The sequence below is a fragment of the Typopeltis vanoorti genome, chromosome 22 (genome assembly GCF_054136105.1).
Source record: "Typopeltis vanoorti isolate ZY-2024b chromosome 22, IOZ_Tvanoo_1.0, whole genome shotgun sequence".
Lineage (NCBI taxonomy): Eukaryota > Metazoa > Arthropoda > Arachnida > Uropygi > Thelyphonidae > Typopeltis > Typopeltis vanoorti.
Window position 1 is genome coordinate 37,754,315 of NC_143570.1, and position 10,782 is coordinate 37,765,096.

The following is a 10,782-nucleotide window of genomic DNA, read 5'->3' on the forward strand; positions in this document are numbered from 1 at the left end:
TTATTATGGTGGAAGATTTCTTTAGAATTGTGTAGCCATAAAGTAAAAGTCTACAAGAATTTCAAATGTGCCTTTCCGAATTCGATGTGTAGAAGCAGTAACCCGGTAAGAGTTGTCCTGTGAAGCTATAACTGTTAACTCCGTCGGATATATTTTAACCTTAGCTGTGGTGTTATGTCGATTAATGGTCGAATGTTTGATGTACTGAAGTACTTTCCCCTCGAAATAATAAGTGTCATGTTCTATTCAATGTTAGCTGACTGAGAAAGAATAAAGTGTAGCCTGTCATAAGATTAATATTGTAACATCTGGAAGGTCGAACTTTTAAGAACTATTTTCAACTTGATTGACTGAACATAAAGAACTGATAAATGAATGTTTGATAATTTATGGATTGTAATTATTCTGAATACTTTAAACTGAGTTAATATATTTATGATATGATTCATCCAATTGGTTAGAGTGAAATATGTCAGAGAAATACTAATGCTTTGTGAATTAACAATTGTTAACATTAGTCATGATCCTCAAACCTAATTGAGAAATTATTAATGTATGAATGTGAATTCTTATAATATTTTAATTGTATAACCTTTTGCAGATAGTTATACTTAAATGTATATATTGTACTTTTCCATATTAAATGTTTTCTTTTGTTGAGTTAAATTTGGTGTTTGCCTGATTTTCTTTCATTGCACTGCTCATAAAATTATTCGGAACTTTGTGGAAGCCTTAAATACTAGTAATAGCCTCGGCCTGAAGATAAAGTGATAATATAAGTTTAGTTGATGATTGATTCCTCTATATTATTTAGACTAATCTGAATATAGGGTGGCGCAGTATAATATAAATTTCTTTATATTCAGATGAGCATCAATCAACAACTAACCAAGTATAACGGAAATTAAAGAGGTAAAGATAAGAATAAATAACCAACATAAATGGAAAAGTTAGCTAGGTAGGATGACACAACATATATATATATATATAATTTTTTTGTGAAAACTAGAGAACCTACTAAAATAACTGAATTCAATTTTAACAGTCTTCTCTGTCAAAGTTGGAAAAGTATAACAAGAAGAATTAGAACCCAATGGACATTTTTCTTGAAGATTTAAGAGGCATGTAGTTCTAGGGAAAACATTTTATGATGAAGACTGTTTCAAAGGAGGTAGACGAAATAAAAGAGGATGACAAGGGGGTTTAGTGCGTTTGTAGGTAGGCTGAAAATATATATTGAAGAGCTTCTACTCCTGTTCTGGCAGGCCCAAAGGGGAGGAATGATGGATGAGAGAAAGAGAGAGAGAGAAGGAGATAGTGATTAAAATGCGTCAGTCAGGGCAGACTCATCATTAGCTGAATCGCTTTCCTCTAGACAACATTAATTTTTTAGGAAGGTTTTAGTTGCATATCCCCAAACATGTGAAGTATTCCAAGGATTAGTGGATTTGTAATAGGGTAGAAACTGGGAAAAATGTAGTTTTTTGAACAGAAAAGAATATCTAGTTTTTAGAGGCCAAACAGTTATTGATATGATGTGTTGTGTTCATGTCAGGAAAGGTTAGAGGTAAATGTCAGTTCTAAGGAGTGAGATGTAATCCTATCTGGTGATTTGTATATTACTAATTATTATTTGTATTTTATAATTATTGTATATTAATAGGTGAGCTCTTTTTCAGGAAAAAAGACAAGACTGTGGTGTTGGTAGCATTGAAGGTAACTAGGTTATTCTTGCCTCACAAAGGATGGCATGAAGCTCAATGATGAAGTCACTGGTTGTGGACAATATTTAATCTTGGGATGTTTGTCACTGCATTATTTGTCGAATTAGTAGGACAGATGGAGAGTACTATCATGAGTAAAGCTGTAGATAGGATTATTTCTTACTGAAAATAGGTTATGTTGTATAGGAGGAAAGAAAGCTTGGAGGGAAGAGGCCATCTACCATGACATACCATCACGCAGTAAATGACTGCAAAGGAATTTGGCTACCCACTTACAGAGTGTGGAAGGCAGGCCGAAGGATGGTAATTTATTGAGCAGTGCCACATATAATTAAATGTTATAGAAATGTCAAGAGTAATAGTATCTGTTTCTCTAAATTTCAACAAACACGGCACGTGTTCATAAGAAGGGGGGTAGGCTAAGGAATGAGCTTTGGATCTAGAGGGAAGGAATCATATTGGTGGTCATTAAGTAGTGGATCTCTAGGTAGTGAAGAAGTTCACTGTTGATGATTTTCTCCATTATTTTGAAAAAGATTGAGGTCACAGCGATCGGTGAGAAGTTTGATTGATGGCAGACTTTTACCTTCCTGTTTGAAATAGGTTGGATATGTGTTTGATTCCATGTATTGTGATACATACCAGCTGGGTATAAGATGTTGTAGAAACGATACAGGGCATGTATTGGTTCTGGAGCAAAGTTTTTGAATACAACTGGGAGTTATCACTGGGTTTTAAAACTTTTTGGTATCAAGGGTGCATAATTTGGACAGGAACAGGGTCTTCTGTTGTTGACTCTTACAAAATCAGATTTGGATTTGCTGATGGTTGGTTTTGCATTTATTGCATCCTTTGGCATAGGCTGAGTATGAATCTGGTATTCTTGTTACAACCCACATGCTGTACGATGAATTTTTTCTTCATATGCCATGATACATACTTATTCTTGAACTATGGCGTGGAACATGCTCGACTTCCGTATGCGATGAATATTTATAACACTTTTTCAAATGAAGGCGACTTAGCAGTTTCATATGAAAGAAGTTGAGATTCCCAGTATGAAAGACACGCAAATCTGTGGAGAATGTGCCTCATGAAATTAGATAATACTCTTCCTGTCTGATGTAATCTAAACTACACATACAATATAGGACAGTCTTATCATAAATAATCTACTAGTTTTTTTGTTTTTTTTTAATTTTCGGAACAAACTGACTCGTGCAAGGGCGGAACTAGTATGGTGCAATGAGTATCTGCCATGCGGCCTAAATAATGTCTTGGCGCTCGAGTGCACACGCAGCATAATGATGATGATGATTCAAAGAACTGTTATGCAACATGTCCGTTTCCTTGACTTCAAAACCTGATTTGCAGCTGTAAATGTTCGAAAAACAAAAATCAACGTAATTAGAAATATTATGTTAAGTATACTATGTTAAATAACTGTTGTCATTTTTTCTGTATCTTTATGGAAGAATCCCGTATACTGAAGAAATCCCGAAATTCAATAAAAAAATTCCTATCGATTTTTTAAAGCGAAACTGATAGGACGAAGTGTTCGATTTCATGATGTGCCTTAAAAATAGTGATCTGCCGATTGATGTCCCAGATATACCGTATATGTCGGCGTATAGGACGACCGGCATATAAGACGAGGCCTAAATATTAGGCTATTTTTAGGTTTTAAGCTTATGTCGGTTGTATAAGACGATCCCCAATTTCTTCTTTCTTGTATTAATGCAACGTTAGGTATTGTTGTTATATCCGTTATTTTTTTGCATAGCTTAGATTTAGTATTTACGCGAATTACCCTACTTAAAAGTGATTAGCCCCAATTTTAATTAATTGTTAATTTTGCATTTTTTTTAATTTTAGGATTATTGAAATTGTTATCATTTAAACTCATGGAACCAGCAACAAAAAACGAAGAAAGTATGAAGCTCGATTTATAATAAGGGTAATTGAAATGGCGAAGCAAACCAATAACTGTGCTGCTGCAAGAAAGTTTGACATAACCGAGAAGATGGTAAGAGAATGGAGGAAGAAAGAAGATATTTTTAAAAAAAATGCCAAAGAAAAAATGTACGATGAGAACGGGAATCGCCCGATGGATAAATAATGTGTGGAACACGCGACCAGGCGTTATAATGAAGAAACGCAGTTTATTAGTATGGGATATGTTTCGTAGTCATTTAACTGAGAATACTAAAAGTCTTCTAGAAAAAAAATAACACAAAATGCTTTATACCAGGTGGTTTAACTTCTATACCAACCACTAGACATCTGCTTGAACAAACCATTTAAAGATCACATGCGAGAAGAGTGGAATAATTGGATGTTGACTGGTGAAAAATCATTTACAAACGGTGGATCTATGCGTGTTGCATCACTTGATATGCGTGCAATTTTGGATCAAAGCATGGAATAAAGTAAAAGTAGAGACTGTAATAAAATCATTTTGTGATCAAAGCATGGAATAAAGTAAAAGTAGAGACTGTAATAAAATCATTTAAAAAGTGTGGTATCTCTAAACTTATGGATGGTACGGAAGATGATCTATTGTGGGACACTGATGACGATGAAAACGAAATCAATTCACCGGATTCGAACTGTGATCCATATGACGATCATTTAAACAATGAATCTGAAGAACAATTTTCAACAGATGATGAAGAAAATTAAGATGAAAATTTGAGGTTAATAATTATTATTTGTTTTTTTAAGACTTACATCTATTGTAATATTTTAAATAAATTTATATAACAAAAAATTAATATGATTTGTTTATAAGCACTGTCTATTTTCTTATATAACGATGTATTGTAACTACCTAAATGTTCATCCAAGAAATTAAGCTTTCCTTTTTTTATACCCGCCGTATAAGACGACCCATGATTTCGAGTGGTTTTCTGTAGTATTTGAGAGTCGTCTTATACGCCGACATATACGGAAATTTGTAAGATTAGTCTGTTATTTCACCACATAAATCATTAAATAGTTATTAATATTTAATTAGTGTTAATAATATTTTTCTATAACATTTATAATTTTTTTTAAAATATTCTTAATATTTTACCACTATTTCTAATAGTTATAACAGTAGTTTACGATAATAACTTTTGAAACCGAATAAGTAAGTAATAGAGATAACGTCTACTTTATTCCATATACACTTACTGTATAAACATGTATGTATGAAGTAGCACAAGTTGACCTTGATAAACGAATGACATTGTTTATAAGGCGAACGTCTATTATCAGACTTCCACCGAGTTGTAGCTCACTGATAGATGGCAGCACGTTCACGAAATAGAATGTTTGTAGTCAAGCTGTTACCATAGTAACGAAAATGCGTCTTTAGACCATTCCTGCTTTCTACAAGAAAGGCAGATCTGTAATATGCGTGAGTTACGTTCGCAATTTTACCAACCAACTACTATAGCAAAATTACTGATTAATTTTGTCCGTTTCGTTCAGTGAATTCCTATATTGTGACAAGTATTGCTTTTGACGAACTGCAAATATTAAGTACTTTTATTATTATTTTTAAACAAACCAGTTACCGTTTTTTATTCGTTGTGATTATTTCTGTTCCGACATGCCAGGAAAAGATTATTACAAGGTGTTAGAATTAAGTCAAAGTGCTACAGACGAAGATATTAAAAAGGCTTATAGGAAATTGGCTTTGAAGTTCCATCCAGATAAAAACAAGACAAAAGAAGCCGAGGAGAAATTTAAAGAAATTGCAGAGGCATACGAAGTGCTCAGCGACAAGAAGAAAAAAGAAATATACGATCAATATGGGGAAGAAGGTCTAAAAGGTGGAATACCAGGAAGCAATACAAATGGAGGAACACAATTTGCGTATGCATTTCATGGAGATCCGAGGGCTACATTTACTCAGTTCTTCGGAACAGATAACCCATTTCAGTTTTTCTTCCAGACAGGAGGAAACGATCCAAATAACCAGTCAAATATATTTTTCATGAACGAAGAAATGGGTAACAACAATCTTTTCGGATCTCATCCTGGTGTAAAATCGAATATGTACCGTGGTAGTCCGAATATACCCAGAAAACTGAAACAGGATCCGCCAATTGAACGTGATCTATACGTCTCTTTAGAAGAAATTCTTATTGGTGCTATTAAAAAAATGAAAATTAGCAAACAGGTGTTGAACCCGGATGGACTTAGTGCAAGAAAGGTAGACAAGATTCTTGATATTGCTATCAAGCCTGGTTGGAAAGCAGGAACAAAAATCACTTTCGAAAAGGAAGGAGATCAACGACCGAACACCATTCCAGCCAACATTGTGTTTGTAATCAGAGATAAACCTCATCCCTTTTTTAAAAGGGAAGGTGTCGATATTAAGCATACAGTTAAAATAACACTTCGAGAGGCGCTGTGCGGTACACAAGTAGAGATTCCCACATTAACAGGAGAGAAGAGGATGCTAAGAATAAACAACATTGTGAACTGTAATACTGTGCATCGAATACAAGGCCAGGGATTGCCTTACCCTAAAGAACCAATAAAAAGAGGAGATCTTCTTGTTGCATTTGACATAATATTTCCAGATTTCCTTACAGATTCAGTGAAAGAAATTCTTAATGAGTATTTGCCTTAGAGAGAGAGAGAGAGAGAGAGATGAGAGATATATCTGAGTGCTCCAACTTGTAATCTAACGATAATTGAATTAATGGACTTCATGCACTTTTGGTAAAGTATTCTATTTTATTGCTTTATGTATAACTTCACAGTTTTCTTTAGGAAGTATCATGTATAAATAATATATACAGTCTATGGATATTAATTGTAAATAATGTATTCTCCACACCTTTCACATTCTGTTTATATGTTACAATACATATAGTACTTTTAAATAAAAAAATTTTCTTATTTTTAAAAGAATAGCGACAATGTATTTTGCAGTTTGTCAAATCATGTACATAGAATCCATACACAGAACAAACGCTTAACTTCAATGTAACTCTTAAAAAAGAGTAAGCTGCTAATAAAACTACTAATATCCATGTAAATGCAACTGTTTTTCTTAATTTCAAGCTAAAATCTTGATTATCATTAGAAGGATAATTTATGACCTACAGAATATTATGATTTTAAATTTTGTTAGCAAAACCTGGATTATTTATTTTATTAATTGTTTATATATTTTCAAAGATCATCATCGTATGGTGGAATGTAATTCATTATGTCACTCTTATGGTTAATAAATACTAGCGATGATTTTTCTATCTATGTTGCATTTTAGTACTTTTTTATTTATCTATTGTTTCTACACGTAAACAGTGCATTGCATTAATTTTACTACCCGCTTGGTCTCGTTTATAGCTGTTTAAATTAACTTTGGAGTTCACTATAATTGCATTAGTGTTAACGTTATGTTTGTTCACTTCCAATTATGAAGTAAGCAGAAGTTGTCTATAATTGTTCGAACTTTCTCCGTCACCTTTCACATTTAACGCTAACTGGAATACGTCAGAACCCAACTGATAAGTTTCAGATTATTAATAAAGTTATTTAACTTTCTCTGCCCGTAGACCTTTAATGCATCTGCTAGTGCTGATTCGTCCAAATTATCAAAAAAAAAAAAAAAAAAAACCTATTTTTTCTTGCATGTTTCGGCAAGTATAGCAGAAAAACAAATATACTTGTTTTTCTGCTATACTTGCGGAAACATCATCGAAATCGCTAGAGGTGTGTAGATGTAACATAAATACAGTGGAACCTCGGTTGGCGAACACGATTCGTTCCTAAAGGCTGTTCGGAAACCGATTTGTTTGAAAACGGAAACCATTTTCCCATAAGAATTAATGTAAAATGGATTAATTAGTTCCCGAACCCCAGATGATTGCTTATTTAAATCTTTATAACAGTACTTCATGCATAAAATCGCTTACAAAAACAATGAAAATGCATAAAATCTTACACAGAAAGAATAAACACAATAAATAGATAAAATACAGACGAAAATTGATCGCTTCTTTATTTTTGAGTATTGTACAGATCGTTGATTTCGCCATACCGAACTGCATAGCAAGATCCGAGACACAAACGACATTTTCATGTTTGGATATGATTTCTTTTTACACCTCTATCGTGGTTCTAACAACTTTTCTTTTCGCTTTGCTGCTATCACTAGCCATCTTCGGCCCCATGGTGGCTTATTTAATAATCTACTCTATAATATAAAATGCTAAGACTTTTTTTGTAACGTTTTTGTGTCACGTTTATTGTCAAGTTATTTGAAAAACGTTTTGAGTGTCGAGTCATCAGAATTCAAGGAGAACCGGCCTACCAGTCCGGAACTCAGAAGGTTGGGCACCGTTGATACCAGGGGGGGCACGGAAACCCCCTTTCGAGTCTTCAAAATTCGAGTCATCAGAATTCAAGGAGAACCAGCCTACCAGTTCGGAACTCGGGGGGGGGGGTAGGCGTCAGGGGGAGGATCCCCCTAGTAATTTATAAAAACCAAACACAAAAAAATTCAAGAAAAGTTTTGCATTGCAAAAAATATTACGAGAAAAACTCACCAATATTCTTGGAATAAATTTATTAATAATATCGAAAATGATATGCTTTGGCATTCCAACCATTGCTTATAAATTAACGAAATATTTGAATAAATCAGAAAAAGATTTAGCAGAATTTCGATAATCTCAAAAGGACTAATACAACGCTACAGGCAACTGTGGTACAATCCATCCTTTATTAAACAATAAATAAAAATATAAATAATACATGAATAGAATTATTGGAGATGGTGGAATTGTAAGAAGCTTTATATACAACAAAAAATATAAAATCAGTAGATATAGAAGGAATTACCTCACAGCTAATTAAATATAGCGATATCCCTTTTAAAGTAAGATTCCTAAATCTGTTAAATGGATATTGGATTTCTTGCAAAATAATATCAGCTTTTAAGCAAGCACACAGAAGTTTATGTGAAAATTGAGTATTAGCTTATTAAATACAGCATGTAAATTATATAGTAAGATTTTAATTACAATATTTGCCATTGGTGGAAGCAAAGCACTGGGAAATTAGTGCGAATTAATTTTCCGGTGGAGGATGTTAATCATACTCCTCATGATATCAGCTGCTTTGGAGGTAACCCAAACAACACACATGCATATTATGTTCATGTACACCAGTACATGTATATTTTAAACAACGGAAGCAGTGAATATGTTGCAGTATGATACCGTCTTGTGTTCTGACTTTGAATACACTGCATAATGACAATAGAGTACGGTGATAATAAAAATAATAATTTTTAGCATTTTATTATTTCTCAGTATGTTTACATAATTGTTTACAACGTATATTATTATAATATTAACAATGATGATTATTGCAGATGTTTTTTTTTTTGCATTTTTTATTTTTTGTACTCTGTATATACAATAACAATAGATGTAATTACTCTATATAATAATATATATACTGTATATATATTTTAGTAATAATAATTTTTTTCCTATTATCATCATACAGAGTATTTACATATGTACAATTAAGATATATTAAATTTTCTGCTCTGTACTAAATTCTGTACGCAGTTTTAAAGTTTATCTCCCCCCCCACTTCAAAGCTAGGGTTAGCTTTTATGAAGAGAGTAGGATTAGCCGTCACTATTTATGTCGTTTGGTACTGTAATAAATAGTACACTTCTTTTCTCGTTATGATAATTATGTAAAGTAGTTAGCCGATCTCATACGGAGGTCGCAGAGTTTTTTTCTCTTGGAAACTCAGGTTTTTCATCTCGCGTACAGGAAAATTGAACTTTAGAACATGCGCAATTTACAGAAAATATACTGTTGTTGGTGATGGGCAGTGGATGGCGTTTGATGAGATAGTAGGAGAATTAAGTAGTAGAGGGGAGATGGTTAGATGGGTGTAGAGGAGTGGAGTAAAGTGCCCTTCCGGGATGAGCCCTTGGACTCCTTGGAGGTGTCGTGTAATAATAACTAACTTTTAGTAAATAGTAACTAATTAAAATTGTTACTAATTTTATGCCAATATGATTGGAGCCATAATTGGCAGATTGACAAAATTAACTTGATTTATATTTATAAATTTAGGGACACAAAAACACACGTGTTGAAAAGATTATTTTACTAATTATTAATAAAATAACACTTGACGTTTCGACCCCTGTATCGAGGTCATCTATAAGGAACCAAGCTACGTGCTTTAGCCCTGTATACCGGTAAACTAAATTTACGTAGTTAATTCATCTTTTTCCTAGCCTGACCTCTAGCGATAAAAAAAATAAAATAAAATAAATAATAAAAAAATAAAAATAAATAAATAAATGAAAACTACGTACATTTAGTTTACCGGTTATGCTATATGAAGAAAAATTACTGCTCAAAGAAATGAAAAGGACTTTTGGTGGAAATAGACTTTGAGCATGTTATAATGTTGTACATGAAAAATAAATACCAATGTAAAAATTGTATAGGGAAACAAACATCGTATGTATGTAGATAGCAACTTATTTCTTAAGATAAGATATGTATGTAGATAGCAACTTATTTCTTAAGATAAGATAATAGCATTGTATCACATCAATATGTAATTTATGCTATATGACAAAAAAAAGACTGCTCAAAGAAATGAACAGGACTTAGTTGGAAATAGACTCTTAGCTTGTCATAATGTTGTAAATGAATATGAAATACCAATATTAAACAATTGTATATGGAAATAAACATCGCATATATATATGTAAATAGCAACTTATTTATAAAGATAAGTAATAGCATTGTATCAAATCAATATGTAACATACTGTATAAAGAGAAATGACTGCTCAAAGTATTGTAAAGGAGTTTTAGGCGGAAATATCCTCTGAGCATGTTATAGTTTTGTACATGAAAATGAAATATCAATGTAAAACGTTTCCTTTGAAAAGCGTGCTATGTACATATTGTATATATATTTATTCTGAATGTATATAGATGCTTTGAATTAATAAAATATTGGTATACAGGGCTAGAGCATGTAGCTTGGTTCCTTATACGCTTGTA

The 10,782-nt window shown here is 32.7% G+C and overlaps 1 pseudogene; it reads left to right on the forward strand.

Annotated features, from left to right (window-relative positions):
- The first annotated feature begins 5,171 nt into the window (after nt 1-5,171).
- Nucleotides 5,172-6,423, forward strand: LOC150094327 (dnaJ homolog subfamily B member 4 pseudogene; annotated as a pseudogene).
- Nucleotides 6,424-10,782: the final 4,359 nt, after the last annotated feature.